This window comes from Schistocerca piceifrons, chromosome 11 (genome assembly GCF_021461385.2).
Source record: "Schistocerca piceifrons isolate TAMUIC-IGC-003096 chromosome 11, iqSchPice1.1, whole genome shotgun sequence".
Taxonomy (NCBI): domain Eukaryota; kingdom Metazoa; phylum Arthropoda; class Insecta; order Orthoptera; family Acrididae; genus Schistocerca; species Schistocerca piceifrons.
In genome coordinates this window covers 161,906,924-161,928,251 of record NC_060148.1, presented here as the reverse complement: position 1 = coordinate 161,928,251, position 21,328 = coordinate 161,906,924, and the positions used below count along the sequence as shown (strand labels likewise).

The 21,328-nt window shown below is 43.4% G+C and overlaps 1 protein-coding gene across 1 annotated transcript in view; it reads right to left on the bottom strand.

The window, feature by feature from the left end:
- LOC124720437 (zinc finger protein 93-like) overlaps positions 1-16,305 on the bottom strand; it is a 94,807-nt gene extending 78,502 nt beyond the window's left edge. The window contains exons 1-2 of the mRNA XM_047245791.1: positions 16,272-16,305; positions 12,616-12,678 (exon numbers count right to left, since the gene is read on the bottom strand). The gene's annotated coding sequence lies outside the window, so the exon portion shown is untranslated. The remainder of the gene's footprint in view (positions 1-12,615; positions 12,679-16,271) is intronic.
- Between the last annotated feature and the right edge of the window lie 5,023 nt (positions 16,306-21,328).

The window sequence follows — 21,328 nt, the reverse complement described above, 5'->3', positions numbered from 1 at the left end:
GTGGATAGAGTCGAGACGCTGAAGAATAGACGGCCGAGCAGTGGAGTTGACTATGCTTCCATAATCCAATTTTGAGCGAACTAAGGCCGGCCGAAGTGGCCGTGCGGTTAAAGGCGCTGCAGTCTGGAACCGCAAGACTGCTACGGTCGCAGGTTCGAATCCTGCCTCGGGCATGGATGTTTGTGATGTCCTTAGGTTAGTTAGGTTTAACTAGTTCTAAGTTCTAGGGAACTAATGACCTCAGCAGTTGAGTCCCATAGTGCTCAGAGCCATTCTAACCATTTTTTGAGCGAACTAAGGCGCGATAGAGGCTGAGAAGGACCACTCGGTCCGCTCCCCACGAGGTACCATTCAGGACACGGAGGGTGTTAAGGGAACGCAGACAGCGAGCCGAAAGATAGAAAACGTGGGAGGACCAGCACAGTTTTCTGTCAAACATAAGACCCAAGAATTTAGCGACGTCTGAAAACGGAAGGTTGACAGGACCTAGATGTAAGGAGGGCGGAAGAAACTCCTTACGTCGCCAAAAATTAACACAAACGGTCTTACTGGGAGAGAAACGGAAGCCGGTTTCGATGCTCCAAGAGTGGAGGCGATCGAGACATCCTTGAAGACGTCGTTCGAGAAGGCTGGACCGTTGAGAGCTGTAGTAGATCGCAAAATCGTCCACAAAGAGGGAGCCCGAGACATCAGGAAGGAGACAATCCATAATTGGATTGATGGCAATGGCAAACAGTACAACACTCAGCACGGAGCCCTGGGGTACCCCGTTTTCTTGGTGGAAAGTACGAGAGAGAGTAGTGTTCACCCGCACCCTAAATGTGCGCTCTGCCATAAATTCGCGAAGAAAAAGGGGTAGCCGACCTCGAAAGCCCCAAGAGAACAGTGTGCGGAGGATGCCTGTCCTCCAACAGGTATCGTATGCTCTCTCCAGATCAAAAAATATTGCTACTGTTTGGCGTTTCCGGAGAAAATTGTTCATGATATAAGTGGAGAGAGCAACAAGATGGTCAACGGCAGAATGATGCTTTCGGAATATGCATTGGGCAGGTGTTAAAAGACTGCGGGATTCCAGCCACCACGCTAGACAGTAATTCACCATACGCTCCAAAACGTTACAGACACTACTCGTGAGAGAAAAGGGGCGATAGCTAGAGGGGAGATGTTTCTCCTTTCCAGGTTTCGGAACGGGAACGACGATAGCTTCCCGCCATCGTCTGGGAAAAGTACTGTTGGTCCAAATTCGATTATAAAGGCGAAGGAGGTAATGCAGACTATGGGTTGATAAATCGGCAACATTTGGACGTGGATACCATCCCGTCCTGGGGCGGAGGAGCGAGAAGAAGAGAGTGCATGTTGGAGTTCCTGCATGGAGAAAACAGTATTATAGCTTTCGCGATTTTGAGAGGAGAAAGCAAGAGGTCGCACTTCCGCTGCACGTTTCTTCGGGAGAAACGCTGGCGGTAATTGGAAGAGCTTGAAATCTCAGCAAATTGCTGACCCAATGAGTTAGAAATTGTGATGGGGTCCACTAATGTATCATGCGCGACAGTGAGCCCAGATATCGTGGAGAAACTAGGCGCGCCTGAAAACCGTCGAAGCCGACTCCAAACTTCCGAGGAGGGAGTGAAGGTGTTAAATGAGCTAATAAAGAATTTCCAGCTTGCCTTCTTGCTATCGCGGATGACGCGACGGCATCGCGCATGGAACTGCTTATAGCGGATATAGTTGGCCAAAGTAGGATGGTGGCGGAAAACGCGGAGAGCACGTCGCCGCTCACGTATTGCATCACGGCATGCCTCGTTCCACCAAGGAACTGGGGGGCGCCGGGGCAATTCGGAGGTGCGTGGTATTGAGTGTTCCGCAGCTGTAAGAATAACGTCGGTAATATGGGTGACCTCATCGTCGACGCTGGGAAAGTGACGGTCATCGAATGTCGCTAGAGACGAAAAAAGTGTCCAATCAGCGTGGGCAAACTTCCAGCGTCGGGGGCGCATGTATGGCAGTTGAGGCTGCAGTCTAAGCACACATGGAAAGTGATCACTCGAGTGTGTATCATCAAGGGCGAACCATTCGAAGCGCCGAGCTAGCGGAACAGTACTGACCGCAAGGTCCAAATGGAATAAATTTGTCGTGGAGGCAGATAAAAATGTAGGGACCCCAGTGTTGAGGCAAACTAGATCCGCTTGGTGGAAGACGTCTAGCAATAGTGAGCCACGTGGACAAGGATGTGGAGATCCCCAAAGCGGGTGGTGGGCATTGAAGTCCCTAACCAGCAAATAGGGGGGTGGAAGCTGACCAAGAAGATGAAGGAGATCAGCTCGTGCCATTGGTGCGGATGACGGAATGTATACAGTACAAAGAGAGAACGTGTATCCAGAAAGGGAAAGACGGACGGCGACAGCTTGGAAGGAAGTGTTTAAATGGATTGGGTAATAATGGAGAGTTTCATGGAGAAGAATCATGAGTCCTCCATGTGCTGGAGTGCCTTCAACAGAGGGGAGATCATATCGGACGGACTGAAAATGAGGGAGAACAAAGCGGTCATGGGGACGCAGCTTTGTTTCCTGAAGACAGAAGATGACCGGCGAGTAGGATCGTAAGAGGATCGACAATTCATCCCTATTGGCTCGAATTCCGTGGATATTCCAGTGGATAATGGACATGGGGTAAACAGAAAATGTAGGAATGTGACCAAAGTTGCTTTCAACTCAAAGACTGCTTGGAGCTAGCGACCGACAGCATGGAATGGCATTCAGCCGAAGGCAGAAGATCCTGATCCATAGGTTGGTCAGGAGCAGCTCCTGCCACCAGCGATCGGCCGGTTGACCGGCCACCAGCAGTGCGCCTCGGCGACACAGAAGACGGCTAGGGCGATTTCCGCCAGTTGGTGCTGTAGATGGGACACGCCTTGGCGGAGAAGGAGAGGAACTGGGTTTCTTTGTAGCCTTCTTGGAAGTATGATCTTTAGATGAAGGAGGAACCGATGGTTGTGAAGTTGCGGTACGTAAAAACTCTTCACGAGTATGCTCTTTTTTGGAAGTCTTGGTGTCTGACTTTTGGGCTCGAGATTTAGCAGAACCCGACGAAGGGTGAGCCATAGAGTGGGCAGGCGAAAGTGGTGAAGTTGAATGGGCGATCTTTGCGCTGGCTGATCTGACGACCGTGGCACTAAAGTTGAGGTCGCAAGTCTGCGTGGCCACCTCATTTGTTGGCCGAGGAGAAGCAAGGACAGTGCTGTATTTTCCTGTCTGAGGCACGGTGGGCTGTCGACTGGCGAATAATTTTCGAGCAGCAAAGGTCGACACCTTTTCCTTCACCCTTATTTCCTGGATGAGCTTTTCGTCCTTAAAAACGGGGCAATCTCGAGAGGAAGCAGCGTGGTCACCCATACAGTTGATGCAGCGAGGGGATGGAGGTGGACAAGCACCCTCATGGGCATCCTTGCCACACGTAACACATTTGGCCGGATTGGAACAGGACTGGCTGGTGTGATTGAACCGCTGACATCGATAGCAACGCGTAGGGTTTGGGACGTAAGGGCGAACGTAAATTATCTCATAGCCTGCTTTGATTTTCGATGGGAGTTGAACTTTGTCAAATGTCAAGAAGACAGTGCGGGTTGGAATGATGTTTGTGTCAACCCTTTTCATAACTCTATGAACAGCCGTTACACCCTGGTCAGACAGGTAGTGCTGAATTTCTTCGTCAGACAATCCATCGAGGGAGCGTGTAAAAACGACGCCACGTGAGGAATTTAAGGTACGGTGCGGTTCCACCCGGACAGGGAAGGTGTGGAGCACAGAAGTACGCAGCAATTTTTGTGCCTGGAGGGCACTGACTGTTTCTAACAACAGGGTGCCATTCCGTAATCTGGAACAAGACTTTACAGGACCTGCAATTGCGTCGACACCTTTCTGAATAATGAAAGGGTTGACCGTGGAGAAGTCGTTACCTTCGTCAGACCGAGAAACAACAAGGAACTGTGGCAACGATGGAAGAACTGTCTGTGGCTGAGACTCAGTGAACTTGCGTTTGTGAGCAGACATAGTGGAAGGTGAGGAAACCATTGCGGAAGAATCCCCCATGATTACCGGCGTCTCCGATGGCGCGCTCCACCCTTATGGGGGCCCTCACTGAGGGCACTCCCGCCTTAGGTGATTGTTCACACCTCAGGTCACACCTCCCGACAAACGGACAGAGGGACCAATCGGCACTTTCGGAAGGTATCAGCTCGGGTAATCACCCCTCCCTGGGCCTGGCCGTTACCAGGGGGTACATACGTGTCCTACCTGTCTACCCGGGGCGGGGAATTACGCGTTACCCCGTCATCGGCTACGCATGGAAGTGCGTGGGTCGACCTTCAGACACGCACAGGGAGGAAAAAAGAGAAAGGGAAAGGAAAGAAGAGGGGGTCTCAAACGCCGCAGCGGAGAAAAGGGCAAAGAGAAGAGGGAAGGAAAAGAGAAGGAAGGACAAGGACTTGCTAGTGTAGAAAGCAAGGAATTTGGAACAGTTTCGAGCGTCCGTCTCCGGACGTAGGCACAAACCATACTCCCAGAGGGGGAGAAAGGGAAGGAAAGAGCCAGAGGTGAGAGTGGGGGGGGGGGGGGGGCGAAGATGGGGGACGGGGAAGGATGAGGAAAGGGAAGGTATACAGCTCGGAAAGGAAGGAGGGCCACATTAGCTCGGGTAGTGGTCGTAAGTGCAATGGAGAGCATTATGAACAAGTGGATGGAGTGGCCATGGGATCTCCCCTTGCTCCAGGGATGGCGAATCTTTATATGGAACACTTTGAGGAGGTGGCACTACAAACTGCTCACCGTAAACCCAGGCACTTCTTCCGCATTGTGGATGACACTTTCGTGATTTGGCAGCATGGCAGGCAGGCACTGGAGGAGTTTATGGACCACCTAAATGGCATACATAAGAATATCACCTTCACGATGGAAGTAGTAGAGAATGGCTGTATTCCATTTCTGGACATACTGATCAGGAAGAAAGCGGATGGTACGCTGGGCCATTCAGTATATAGAAAAAAGACGCACACAGACCTGTACCTCCATGCAACCAGCTGCCACCATCCGGCGCAACGCCAGTCAGTACTGACCACCTTGCTGCATAGGGCGCACGTCATTTGTGACAAAGAAAGCCTCTCAGACGAATTACACCACCTAAGAGAGGTATTTCGGAAAAACGGGTACAGTGAAACACAGATTGGCAGGGCCTTCAAGAGGAGACAGACTGACAAATTTCAGGAAGAGGAAGAGGAAGTTAACAAGAGACTCGCCTTTCTTCCATATTTGGGGCCCACATCAGCCAAAATCAGGAGGCTATTAAGAAAATCTAACATAAATACTGTATTCCGACCACCGCCAAAGACGAAAGAGCTGCTGGGCTCAGCTAAAGACCCACTCAAACTAAACACACCTGGTATATACAACATTGCCTGCGAATGTGGTGTGAAGTACATTGGTCAAACGCAGCGCTGCATCTCTAAAAGGTGCGAGGAACACATCAGGCATGTTCGACTTGGACAGATAGAGAAATCTGCTATAGCTGAACATAGCAGCAAAGAAAACCACACCTTTGACTTCGAAAACACCAGGGTGCTATGCCGAGCCGGGAGCTATTGGGATAGCGACATTAAAGAATCAATAGAAATACGGGCCCACGAGAATCTTGTGAACAGGGACGAAGACTATCAACTGAGCGCGGCCTGGAATCCAGCATTAGCCGCAATACGCCAGGAACGCAACAAGAACCGTCCAGCTCACGAGACGCGATCAGAATGCTCTGACGGAGACACGAACGGCGCACCCGCTTCCCCCTCCACCTCGCCCGCCAGCTCCTCTGGACCCAGCCTCCCGCGGCCAGGTGGTGGGGGGCACACCGCAGGTATAAAGGGACCGGCATCCGCAAAGTCTCGGCACTTCGCCAGAAGATGATGAGTATGTCACTCGTCGAAACGTCGCAGTTTGAAGACACCGCCACCCGGCTGGAAGCCCGAGAACTCTTCGCCAAACATAGGGGTACTATGAATTTGCATTTGATTTGTGTTAGGTCATATTATGCTGCATATGAAATTTAGATAACATATTGAATTATTCTTTAAACCTCTGAGAAATTGCTATTTATCTCCAATGTCAAGTAAATGGAATGTTAGTAAAGGTCTCCATCACCAACGCACATGCCAGTAAAAAAGCCAGAATGAAATATTCATAAATCCCTCATATCTCATAAATGGTCTCCCCCTCAGGAGACACCACCTTAATGAAACACCATCCATGTGGGCGAGGGGGTTTGTGTGATCCAATGAAGTGGAGGGCTATACCAGCAGTAGTGTAACTACAAGCAAGGCCTCCCAAGCTGGACAGATCTCCATAGAGGATCCAGATGAAGTGTGTCTCACAATGTCCCGCCTAGTGTCCTGCTCTATTCTATCGTGGCCCATCCTATACTCTCGCTTCCTTTCCTTTTCCTCCCTGTGATTGTGTGGCAGTAGGCACAGCCCCCTAATGTGGACAGCAAAAGATCCTTGGAAACCATGACAACATTGATGCACATAGGCCTTACTGCAAAGGGATGGACAGCATTCTTTAGTTGTGCTGAAGACAAGCTATCTAGGGGGTAATGTCCTGAAATAAAACCTTGGCAGGTGTCCAGGCCATGAGGTGGCAGCCCCACCTGGACACTCAGGTGCTGTGGGCTGATAACCCACACCACCAAAAAACACGCATCACAGAAACTAACGGGAGAAACAGCCGGATGGATCTTAAGGAAATGACCTTTGGCTGAAAAGGAAAACCCGTATTGGTTTTTGGAATGTAAGGATGTTGAGAGAGGCAGGGAGGCTAAGAGAGGTTGAAAACCAGATGGAGAACTACCGACTAGATATATTGGGACTAAGTGAAATAAGGTGGCCAGAATCTGGGGAATTACAAACACAAATTGGTGGACTGCTGCTGTACGCGGGTCAGACAGGTGAGGACGTGATGTGTAGGAATGGTGTAGTGCTCTTACTGTCTAAAAGCAGCAAGAAGAGCTTACTGGAGTGGAAACCACTCTCAGAACAGATAATAACCGCATGCTTTAAAACAAATGTGTGATATGTCACTGTAATTCAATGCTAGACACCTAATAAAATAGCTAAAGGAGAATTAAAAGATGCAATTTATACAGAGCTTAATGGAGTCCTTAGACAAACAAATTCTAGGGGCCTAAAAATTTTAATGGGTGACTTGAACACAAAAGCTGGTTCCGAAAATGAAGGGCTTGAACATATCATGGGTGTGTACGGTGCTGGGATAAGGAATGTAAATGGTGAACTGCTGATAGACACATGCACTGAACATGACCAAGTCATTGGAGGCACAGTGTTTCCACATTGTAACTGCCATAAGAAAACGTGAGCTTCTTCAGTCCATGTTACTGAAAATCAAATAGACTACATAGTCATAAGCTGCAAGTTCCAACACTCTCCGTTAGATGTCAGAAACAGAAGAGGAGCGGACGTTGGAAGTGACCACCACCTAGTTTTGGCAGAATTCAGACTGAAAAAAGAGGCAAACAGAACCAAGCTCAGTCACAGGAGCAAGAAAACAGATCTAGCAAGGCTAAAAGACCAACAGATCAAAGAAACATTTGCCCTTGAACTACAAAACAGATTCCAGATCCTCTCTGAAGAAAACTTTATGGAAGAGGGAATTGAAACATGTTGGGGAAAAAAATCAAAGACAGTTATTTAGATGTGATAGAAAAAATCATAGGATGTAAGGCACATCAATGGAAGGAATGGACCTCCAATGCTACATCAGATGAGATCAGCCACCAGAAAGAACTAAAACTTAAGTTAAATCTTTGTCTGACAAGAGTGCAAAAGAGCGAAGCACATAAAGAATACACAGAGAGATAAAAGGAAATGGAAAGATGAGCAACCAAAATTAGTAGAAGAGGCAGCAAAACAAGGAAATATTAAAGGGTTCTACAATACAACCAAATGGTTGTCAATGAAGAACTTCAGACATGAAGGACCAGTTAAGAACAAGGATGGGGTGATGCCTACCACTCAACAGGCACAGCTACAGAGATGGGAGGAGCACTTCAAGGAACTGTTAAATTTTGAAGACAACCAAGATGAACAGGTAAGAGATGTTCCAGAGTAAGTCGAAGAAGATCAAGATATAAATTTGCAGTGTCCCAAAATGAACAAAATTAGGGTTGCTTTGAAAACCATAAAGAATACAAAGGCTCCAGGCCTAGACAACATAGCACCAGAGCTCTTAAAAGCTGATATTGAACGTACTGTTAAGATGCTCTATCCCTTGATGAAGCATATTTGGTTTGAAGAGAAATCTCCAAAGGAGAGGAAAAATGGTTTGGTCATAAAGCTACCAAGAAAGGGAAATTTGTCAGACTGTAGCAACTGGCAAGGTATTACATTGTTGTCAGTGCCAGTAACATCATCACCAGAATTATTTTAAACAGAATTAAAGAGTCTCTTGAAAAGTGACTGCGTAAAGAACAGGCCAGTTTTAGGGCACAACACAGTTGTATTGATCTTATTAACACTCTTAGGATAATTTTAAAGCAAAGCTAAGAATTCCAAGCAACCATGTACCTGGCATTCCTTGATTTTCAAAAGGCATTCGATTCCATGAAACACAAAGTGCTCTGGCAGGTGTTGCAGAAGTATGGGATACCACAGAAGATCTTAAACATCATGAAAGATCTATATGATGGTTACAAACATTGCATACTCCACAAAGGAAATGTGACAGAGCCCATGAAAGTAATAACTGGAGTCCGGCAGGGTTGCATTTTATCACCAACACTTTTTCTACTTGTTCTAGACTCAGTTATGTGAAGAGTCACAGCAGGCAGGAGACGAGAAATCCAGTGGGAGATCCATGAATGTCTAGATAATTTGGATTTTGCAGACAACATAGTTTCACTAGCCTAGCTGACAGATATGCAAGCTACATTAAACTTGCTGAAAGAAGTAGCAGAGACTGCTGGCCTCAAGACAAATACAGGCAAAACAAAGGAAATGAGAGTAAATTCAGGGAACATCGGAGGTGCCACTGTTAATAGAGGAGCAGTGGGTGGAGACTGTCAACTCATTCCTGTATCTTGATTGTATAGTGATGGAATATGGTGGAGCTGGAGATGACATGAAAAACCGCATTAAAAAGGCAAATACATACAATTGTATCCAATACAGAAAAACAGAAATATCACGTACAAAACAAAAATCCATATCTTTAATACAAATGAGAAGGCTGTCCTTGTGTATGCCAGTGAAAGCAGGAAAATGGATAAGCTTAATAAATAGATGTCTCTGACACATCATGAATATCTGGTGGCCAGAAAAAATATGTAATGAGGAGCTCTGGCGAATAACAAACCGAATATCTATAGAAGACCAGATGTGAGAAAGTGATGTTGGTTGGGGCACACCTTGAGATGGAACCATCGAGAAAAAAGCATTGGAATGGAATCCCCAGGGAACAAGGAAGAGAGGAAGACCTAAGGGCACATGGAAGAGGACAATGGAAGAGGAAGCAAAAAGAGTTTGCAAAACCTGGGCAAAATTGAGGCAAATGGCCAAATACAGAGACAGATGGCGAGTTCTCCTGGATGCCCTATGCCCCCACAGGGGCCAAAAGAATTAAATCAAGTCAGTCATAAATGGTCTGAGATATTAAAACAAGCTTGGGAAATGATAGCATGCAAAGAGGAGAGTATTTTACCATATGGTTAATATCTGAAATTGCCATATATACTGACATAAGCGAAGAAGCTGCACATTTACTTTTATACTGAGAACTGGCTTTCTTATAACTACTGATATGTCTCGCCCTCAGTTGCTTGGTTAATAACACACCGTTTTAGGATTCTGTTACCATTTCAATTGCCTTACAATGTTAGTGAGATGTGTATCTGTAAACTATACTGTGTTTAGGCAAAATAAGCAGATGTTAACACAGTAACAAGAGAAGTACCATATTTCTCAAAACTCATCACGGTCCATGAATCCAGCTCTCCTCAACTACATTCTTGATATGCCTGATAACGTGAGACCAGTCCAATATAACATTTGCAGTGATCTCTCTTGTCAACATTTCAACATCACCGAGTATAAATTTCTTGTTGTTTTTTGGCCACATTACTTTTCACCTACGACCACATATTCCCAGCCGGATTTAAATGAGCATAATATGGAGAAAGCCTGATTAAACAATGCCCAAACATTAGCCAGTTCACTGACCTGTTAGCATGGAGTTTCTGGCTAGTACAGTACTGAAAGTTCCATTAAGTCTACCTTACACAAGATGGGTCCAACTTTATCCACTCGAATATTTCTTTGTACCCTGAGAAAAATAGCTGCTTTCCTCTGCTGTATTGCTGGGACTTTACCCATCCCAACTGAATGGTATTGTGCATTGTCCATTACTACTGTCGAATTTGGAGGAAAATTTTGCAGCAGAACACTTCACAGCTGGTGAACGAGTTCTTGGGTGATCACTTTTACTGTGAATCTCATGTTCAGACATGCTGCAATGTTATTATTAATGCAATGGCAGCACGGAACACTTGTTTACAATACCTGACAGCTGTAAAACACTTCACTGCCAGAAATTATCAATTTACAATGAGAGGAAATAAATGTAGGTGCCTCTGATGCGTGACACCACATGGTACTGTTTACCCATGGTGTGGCACCATGGGCACTTTGCCAGCTGAACAGCTAACCATTGGTGCTACCTAGGCAATGGCACACAGTGACCCAAACATCAAAAGTTGCAACTGTTTTTAAATGCACTATAGTGTAAACTGTGTATGATCCAAATAACATTGGCTTTAGGGACCAACTGAATGAGGCATTGCAGTTGTTAAGAACTCATATTCTGGAGGATGGAGTTTGCTCCATCTGTCAATCTTTCTTTAGGTTTCCCTAATGGAGGAAATGTTAAATGTAGAAATGAAAAAAAGAGTAAAAATATTTAATGAAGGAAAACACAGAAACGAAAAAAGAATAAAGTAAATTTAATGAAGACAAACAGAATTGCTCCGCAATTTAAGTAAATACCTTGATAACAAGGATAATGAAATAAATTGAAGCACATGACATTGCAAGGGTTTATTAAAATGTAGAAGAGGGGACAAAGAAAAGAAGCCTACAATAGTGCTGTAATTTTAATGGTAGATAATACTTTGGTGTATATTATGAAAACTGCCACATTGTTGTAAAAGTGGGTATTATATAGTATCATGCTGATTCAGATGGTGATGTGAATGATAAGAGTGTTGAGAAGGGTCAAGATTCACTTTGGATTTCCGGACATAATGGAGTATTTTCAAGCAAAAGCATTCATATCTTGAATCGTACTTTGTCATCATTTTCACAGTATATGATGAATTCTCATTCTTGCTCTGCCCACTAATCAAACCTCCCATGAGAATGACAACTGATTCAGTCAAAGAAGTATCTGTGGATAGTTTACTCATCAAGGCAACTGGTCAAATACGTAGGAAATCACTGTTCAGGTCCAGGGCATTGCAGCAACTATCATGCGTCATTTTATTTAGACATCAACACAATGACGCGTAGTTCTCATTTTTGTTTGTATATACAAGAGTGTGCTAAAAAGTAATGCCTCCAACTTTTTAATTCTGTTTGCAGTATCGGTCGAGATACTACATGTCACATATATTACTCGACTGAGTAATGTGCACAGGTTTTTTCACTCTGCTGACCCAAATTGGAACCATCTGCTGCTAGAGGGCTCTGGATTGTAGCATGTAACATGAACAAGTGTAGCTTAACTAAGTTGGTGCGTGAGGAGCAGCGTACTGTGATCAAGTTTCAAATTCAAAGAGTCTGACCATACATGCACCACCCTGTCCTTCAGCATGACAATGCCAGACAAGACATGCGGGTTGCAATGTCTGCAACAATCCGACAGCTTAGGTTCACTGTCATCAATTATCTTCCATACACTCCTGACTTGGCTGCCTCCAGTTTTCATCTGTTTCCAAATCTAAAGAATACCTTCGAGGACTTCCATTAGATAGTGACTGAAGCAGTGAAAGCAGAGGTGAGGTTGTGGCTCTGTCAACAAAGTCAGTGTCAGTATCAATGAACTGGTCTCTCAGCAAGAGAAATGTGTTTATTGTGTGTGTGTGACTGCATTGAGAAATAAATACGTCAACATGAGGAATAAAGACATAAAAAATTAACAAAGCTTGTTTTATTTGAAAAGCTTTAACAGTTTCTGCATAAAAAATGTGGAGGCATTACTTTTTACCATGTCCTTGTACAAGACAATAATTCTACTAATGTAGATATTAAAACTATTGTTCCTGTACAAAGACAATACGTCAACCTATATAGAGCAATGCCTAAAAAATACTATATTTAGGCTTTTGTGCCATATTTGACAATAGTGGGCAAATTATGATATTGTGAGTCAGTCATAATTACTAGCATATCTGAACAAACCTTGACAATAATGCTCACCTATATTGCTTACCTCTTCATTTACATTCCCCACAACTGTAAATAACAAATCAGTGATTAATTCCATTCCGTCAAAAGAATTCTAGAATTACCTCTTGATTCCCAGTCTCCTGTGGTTCTTCCTTTATTTTCACACTACAGGGGTATACCTGGACCTGTGGTGAGAGTAACACAAAGCAAAATGAGTACATTTAAAAAGTCATGATCTCCACACACTGTTAGCAACTATCACAACTTCTATGCCACAATTAAAGTACTTTTCATGAATAATTAACACCACATAATTTAGCAACAACTATTATTTTATTGCCAGTTCTCAGTGTATGTTCTTTCGTGCGACAGTAATTCTGGTTGATGCAAAACTGATTTGTTTTATTTCAATTAGAGAGAAAATAAAATTATGTGAATGACAACATTATTTTCTAGATATTACTCACTACAGAACTATTCTAAAAATAAATTCCCACTGAGTGATGAAATACCCACAGCTTTTTCATACAGCACTGAGTTATTGAAAAACACTCTTATACAATGGAAGTAGTGTAAAAGATAAATGTCATGTGTGTATTGGTTTCTGTAGTTACTCCAAATAGGAGTGGCAAAAGATCATCATCACAGAAATTGTAGGTTTTATTGCATCACAAATTATTCAACTTGCTCATGATTCGCTACCTACAGCAGACACAATACCATTTAAAGAATAAAAATGTGCAAGATATTCCTCGAGTTTTCACATCAATGAAGAGAGGTTAAATATAATGAAGAGAAGTGAAATATAATCAAGGTGAAAAGGTAGAAAGCTGGACAACACACATCTCTGTACTGTTGTTCTTAAGTCAGGCTTACAATAAATGTGAAGTCTAGCTCCACTCAATGCAGACTGTCTGCTATGCTGTCAACAAACACACATAATCTGCCAACACAATTTTTGCAAATCCAATCTATGGAGCATGTTCTTGCATTTGTATCATTACCAATTCTGCAGAAACATTCAAGATGAGGGAGGCAAAGGAAGCAACAAATATTTTATAGTGGAACAAAAAGTTTGGGTCAAACTTTAAGTTACATTATTTACAACAAAAATTCCTTAATATTTCTGTAACATCCTTGCAATTTAACAAATATCATTTATCATGAAGTGATGTATATAGAAGAGGTAGTTACAAAAAAAAAAAAAAAAAAAAAAAAAGAAAAGAAAGAGAGAGAGAGAGAGAGAGAGAGAGAGAGAGAGAGAGAGAGAGAGAGAGAGAGAGAGAAAGAAAAAAACCACATCAATACTGAATGTACAACCTCTTAGTTTTGCCACAACTTTGCTCCCATCACATATATACACACTGGAACATATCAGGGTGCATGTACACTGTGTTCTAAAAATTAATTAATGTGAACTAAAGACACAAATCACAATTTTCTGTCATGAGTCTTATTGACACTTGGTTTACATATTCAGAGACAAGTGCTAATGCAAACAAAATATTATATGAAACTAACTTCTTAAACCAGTGTTCACAGTAAATGTCTCTTCAAACTTCTTTCAAGGTAACTATGAGAACTTGACTGATAACTGGTAGACCGATTATGTCATTAACACAGCAGAAATACAACCCTTAAGAAATTATCAACAGATAACTTCACTAACCACTTGCAACTATCAGAAAAATTAAAACTGAATAACTATCAGAGTTTGAGTGTGATTAACACCTTCAGATGTATTGAAAACCTGAAAATACTGGACTACGGTAGGAAAGCAAGGGTTTTTATCAATGGCATAAATGTAGCTATGGAAAAAGATTGTTATAAAAACTTCATTGGGTTTCCCAACCCACAATTAGACTTTCACCTCCCTACTTAACCTAGGCCTTAGGCTATGCTGCAACTCTATAACCACAACAGGTATAGAATAGCACTCAATGCAAATTCATTGCTTTCCTCAAGTGATCATCATCTCCACTAGCCCTATACAGGTATAGCAAAAAGACAATCTATGACACCACTCAAGTAGTGACATAAACAAGGAAATATGGAAGCGTCCGATCCCGCCCGTCTGCTTTGACCCATGACGTCACAAATATGGCGAAAACAAAACCAAACACACACACTTTCCACAAGAAGCCTAATGACACTAACGGGACAAGTGCTGGAAATGGGGTGTTTTGGGTGGGGGGCAAACTAAATATAAACAAATTAATGATATGATTATAATAGAGGGAAACATTCCACATAGGAAAAATATATCTAAAAACAAAGATGATGTGACTTACCAAATGAAAGTGCTGGCAGGTCGACAGAGAAACAAACAAACCCAAACATACACACAAAATTCAAGCTTTTGCAACAAACTGTTGCCTCATCAGGAAAGAGGGGAAGGAGAGGGAAAGACGAAGGATGTGGGTTTTAAGGGAGAGGGTAAGGAGTCATTCCAATCCCGGGAGCGGAAAGACTTACCTTAGGGGGAAAAAAGGACAGGTATACACTCGCATACATACACATATCCATCCACACATATACAGACACAAGCAGACAGCTGTCCTTTTTTCCCCCTAAGGTAAGTCTTTCCGCTCCCGGGATTGGAATGACTCCTTACCCTCTCCCTTAAAACCCACATCCTTCATCTTTCCCTCTCCTTCCCCTCTTTCCTGATGAGGCAACAGTTTGTTGCGAAAGCTTGAATTTTGTGTGTATGTTTGGGTTTGTTTGTTTGTTTGTCTGTCGACCTGCCAGCACTTTCATTTGGTAAGTCACATCATCTTTGTTTTTAGATATAAATATAAACAAATTTAGACGCCTTGCGTAGCTACAACGTGTAAGTGAAGACAGCCATGCATGAATACCCACCCACCTCCCCAGGGGTCGTAATCCCTGCAACCCATAGAAGATAAAGATGCTTCAGTAGCTGATTAGTGATTTTTGTCTTTTGTTTAAAAAAAATCTCACGGGATAGAACGAACAGATCAGAAAGATAAATATAATAAACTAAAACAGAAATTGGAGGAAACACATAATTAACATAAGTAATAAGTGTTTTTAAATTTAAAATATATATATATATATATATCTCACGAGATAGAACGAACGGATCAGAAAAGTAAATAAAAAAAAGATAAAACAGAACTGGAGACAGCCACACTCAAACCAAACTCCGCGCCGTCATGACGTCACACGCGACAACACCGTCACGGGTCAAAGCAGACGCGTGGGATCGGACGCTTCTGTCGACCCCATAAACAAAACAGACAACCACAGTCTACAACAGTAACATACAAACACAAGATCCAAGGTGCCATCTATGTAACCTATGATACACTTTTAAAAAATTACACTTATAGCTCATACTGATCACTAGTAAGTGCACAGTAAGTTAGTGCACTGGGTGATGGCAATGTGGTCACTTGCTGAAATTTTGTGCTCATTGGAAATGACATCCAGCCAATGACTATTTTTATCATAATAGTTCAATTTTATGTAAATATATTATAACTGCCAATAAGCAGCGCATTACAAATTTGTCTAAATTTACAAAAATTAAATTCAAACCCTCCCCTGCATCATTTGTGAATTTTAACACACATTATAATCTATGCATAGTGCTGTAAATGTTGAGTGTAAACTTAAAAACTCACTGGAGATTTTATTGCACTTAATTCCTCATATATTCAGCAAAATGGCATGAATTCTGTTTATTCACACAACATACTGCACACTGAAATTAATGAAACAACAGTAAAAAAAGTACTAAGAAACTACTTACAATGGAACCTGGTGAACCTGATATCTCACTTGTTTCCTCTTTTAACCAAATAATTTTTTCATGGTCCATTACTGCAGTCAGGCTGTAGGAAAGACAAGGAACCAGATAATAAAAGTCACATTCAATTTCCATTGTTAATGTGAGATACAGCTGAAAGGCAGTATGTTCAGTCGGGACTAGTATAGCAGGGGATACAACCCGTCGGCTTTGGACAATGACGTCACAAGTGGCCAATCGAGAAGCGATTCTTCTTAGTGTTGTAGCTCCCTTCAGTGGCTGATAAGTGTTTTTTGGCTTTTAAAAAAAAAATCTCACGAGATAGAATAAACAGATCCACTTTATTAAGCAATCAGTAAAAAAACGAAACTGAAACATAACAGCAAAAGCGAAAATGGTAAACTGCTCTCTGGCGATTTGTGACGTCATTGTCCAAAGCCGACGGGTTGTATCCCCTGCTGCACTAGACCCATTCAGTCCATTACTGGGTGCAGCAGATGAACCACTAAACTATAAATAAATTAAAACTAGGTGAAGAAAAGAGTCTAATGTCAAGAACTGATTTACAATTCTCTCATAATGAAGTGTCATAATATATAACCTCAAAATGATAGAAAGTCCTGTTTTGCAAAATCCATCCCACAGAAAAAAATGCTAGACTGACTGATACTGTTTGTGTCTGTCATTGGTTTAAGGTATACTCTACTACTGTGAGCATTATTTGAGTTGTGTCTTGCTTTTTCCCAGAGGAACTCTAACTAGGCGTACAGCATTATGAGCAATCAAAGCAACTAATGAATGGAAAGGATATTTTCTACAGAAAATAAGTAACTTACATCAACCACAATTTAAATTTGAAGAAAGATAAGTTGAAATAAAGCCTTCCATCTTTGGGATTTAGTTTGGGAATACCCTAATGCAAATGATTATCCAAATGTGTTATAATCCTGTTCCCATCAATGTAAAATGGAATTTGCGGGTCTTAATCATGTATGTGGCACTTTCAGTACTTAATCTCTAAACTCAGACATTAGTCTGCAGTTTGTCTTCAGTTACTCAGTATCATCTTGATGTGTACAAAATTAAAACCTAACTATAAGAGGTGTTCAGCAGCCTACAAACCATCATTTTGTCATTTGTTTAATGTGTGTTTTTGACACAGTTGCTCCTTTAAGGCTTTCCTTGTACAAGGCATTACTGAATACCCACAGTAGAGCAAATATTGCCATGCAGATTTTTTTTTTATCTATCCACTAAAGAAAACCACACATACTGTATTTTATACGAACTGTCGAAATTTTTTTTAAATGTCGTCTATTTTTAATATTGGTTAACTTTCTATTGCTAAACATATTTACTGGCTCTTCACCCTCTTAGCTGCAGACCCATGGTGAATGTTCTGTTACAGTCTGATGATGTGTAATGTTCTTTGTCAGTGAGAATTGCACTTACATAGTAGCTTTTTCCACACCAGCTAATTTCTTTCTACATCTATTTGCAACACAGCAGTATTACCCTTATACTAAACCACATTCATATACGCATGTTAACACAAACTGTTGTTGATGTAAGATTTCCAGGTCTGTGCAGCAGATCAAATAATAGGATACTAAAATGATTCTAAATAGCCACAACAAATTAATACATCCAACATCATCTTTTATCTGCAGATACCGGTACCCAATTCCTGAAAAGAGGTAGTAACTATGTGCACTAAAGAACTGACGAATACTGTAAAGTTACTCACGCTATTATCGGGAGGAGCATCGCATTACATCATAGCAAACGCTATTCTTATTCCTCGTCGTTCCTTCACAACAAATATTACATAACAACAGTGATACTGATTAAGATAACGAAATAGTGAAAGTGAGCACTTCGCTGTCTTCGGTCGTCCTTCCCTCAAAAATTATAAATGACTAGCACCACAGCAATTATAAATGACTAGCACATTCACTGGAGATCACAATATGTAAAAACTATTGAAAAAAAGTCGAAAATACAAATCGTCTCTTTTGCAAAGTTACAGAGTATACATGTAAAGATTTTATCGGATGGGACAAAAAAACATGTACTTCACAAGACGCTACAGGCTACAAACGGCACATGAACTTTTCGTAATTAATGAACAGTATACGTAGAGTACTTAGCGCGCTCCAAAATACTGGTGGAAAAATTATTGATCTCTGACTATTGAGAAAAATTACAAGCTCATGGAAAACAAGCTGTTTGTTTTGAAAAACATAACCTAAAACAAGTACACACCAAATTCGCACGCAAGCCCAGACCATAAACAAATCCAGCAACGATAATTTAATCATGGCCGTTTGTATACACAACAAAGTAAATTTCAAATGTGCCGCAAAAGCCATTAAATTAATGCAATATTGAAACTATTGCCAGAGCATCGTAACAAAAAACATGTAAAATGCTTCGTGTTATCCATGCAGTTATAAGAATAATAAAAATGTGATCCAATGAAACAACAAGTTTACTGTTACCTCTGCTTATCTATCTCCACGGTGTTCATTTTTTTAGTGTGACACACAGTCTAACATTAACAGTCGCGACACTCACTGCTGTTAAAGTTGTTACCGTTTGACAGCTGGAGCGACACTAGCGCTCCAAACGGCGAAAAAGATGCGTCGGCAGCACTTTTGTTATGCATCCCTTTCCTACGTGATTGACGAAATATTTGATTTTTTTTTTTTCTTTTTGCCTACCAGAGTTTGTGTAATATCGGAAGACAACGATGTTTCTAAAAATGATTCTAACATAAGCGCAAGTAGGGATAAAAATCATGAACCAGGGGCAAGTTACGATACATTTGTGAAGAAACACTTGTAACTGTGGATAGAGCTGCAGCTTATCACATGGATATCAACCGAATACAAACACATAGATTCAGAACTGGTCCAAGTTCTTGTCAGCCTTCTGTCGCCTTACCGGAACTAAACCCTCCCCCTACTATCCTCTTCTCCATGATGATCACCCCTTCCCTGACACCCTTAGTAAGGCCAATCACTTTGCATCCTACCTCTCCGATGTCTTTTCCATCCCCGATGATCCCTAGTTCGATTACTCCCTCTTCCCGGATGTCTGCGATGGAACTGACACCTCTGTCCCTCCCCTCGCACCTGGTATCCAGTACTTGGACAACATCGCACACAAGAAACTCAATGCCCCTATCACTACACAGGATCTCATTGCTACACTCCGCACAAAACGCAACACCGCTCCTGGTCACGATCGTTCCACCTACCATCACCTTTGTGAAGCTCCTGTCTCTTTCCTCTCCACCCTGGCCAGGCTCTACAATGTAGTCCTGTCCACTGGTTACTACCCCGACCTGTGGAAAAACCTCCCGTATCCTGATGTTCCTTAAACCTGGTAAACCGCCGTCCACCGTCTCCTCCTACCGTCCCATCAGCCTTACCTCAGTCTTCAGCAAGGTCCTGGAATCTATCCTCACCCGACGCATACGCCAGCATCTCCACCAGCACCGCCTCCTTCCCATTACCCAGTGTGGCTTTCGGCCGCCCTTCTCTTCTGACAACCTTCTCATTCACCTCACACATCTCCTTTCCGAACAGCTTAATTCCCGTCGCTCCACAATCTTACTCTCCCTGGACCACGAACGTGCTTATGACCGTGTATGGCATTCCGGTCTCCTCTTCAAGCTCCAAACCTTCGCCCTTCCCATTAACTACTTCCATCTGATCGGCTCCTTTCTCTCCCACCGTCCTTCCTACGTCACCATCCATAACACGGATTCCTACACCTTTTTTTCCCTCCGCCGGTGTGCCTCAAGGCTCCGTCCTCTCCCCGCTTCTGTACCTTTTGTATATGGCGGACATGCCGCCGCCGTCACCCCCCTCCACCTTCTCCAGTTTGCCGATGACACCGCCTTCCTTGCTCTTGCCCCCACCCTGCAGTGCTCCCAACACCTTCTCCAGTCCCATCTTGACCGGTTCACCGCTTGGTGCAACCAGTGGTTGCTCAAGGTCAATCCCTCCAAAACCCATTATTGTAAGCAAAACCACACCCTCCTTCCGCCTCCTTGATTTCTATTTCACCATCTATGGCTATCATATTGCCCTCACCCCCACCCTTCAGTACCTTGGCGTCACCCTCGACCGTCGCCTCTCCTGGACCCCCCCATTTCCAGACAATCCAAGCCAAGGCACGCTCCCAACTCCGTCTCCTCAAGCTCCTTTCAGGCCGTACGTGGGATCTGGGCCACTCCACCACACTCCACACCTATAAATACCTCATCCGCCCTATCCATTGTTACGCCCATCTGGCCTGGATCTCCGCCTCCCCCCCCCCCCCACCTATCTTTTATAAATCCCTTCAAATCCTTGAATGCCTTGCTCTCCGCCTCGCATATCACATTCGTCTTCTCCCCTCCCCCACACGGATCCTGTATGATCTCATTCCGTTTCCCCACCTCCTCTTTTTCCTTGAAAGGATACGGATCCTGTACACTTTCCGTAAACTCAATCCTCCTCATCCGCTTGTCTTGCCCATCCTCTCCCACCCCCTGCCTGCTGCCACGCCTATATTCCCATGTCCCACCCGGTCTCCATCTCGCCACCCTCCTTACCCTCTCCCAACGTGGCTTCCGCCAGCTCCCCCTCACTGATGATGTCCTCCTCCCCTCCATCTACCCCTTCTATCAACTTTGATCCTCCCCCGCCCCACTTCCTGTGTCTTTTCCTTTAGGCACCCTCCCTCCCTTCTCTTTCCTTTTCCCTCCATTTCCCTTCCTCCACCCCTCTTCCCCCGGGCTTCCCCTCCCCCTTCCTCCCTTCCCCCTATCTCCCCTGCCCGTGGCATATCTGCTCTCCCCTCTCCCTCTCCCATCTCCCCCTCCTTCTCTCTTGGCAGGTCCCCGGACTTGTGCACGCATAGTGAACATTCGCGCGCTGGAGATCAACGCCTCGTGTTTCTGTGTGTGCCGTCGTATTGTGCTTAAGTGGTTCAGTGTTATTCGTTTTGTGCACCTACGTTCGCGTGTGACAATTTTCATCTATGTATGTGTCGAAGGGTCTGAACAA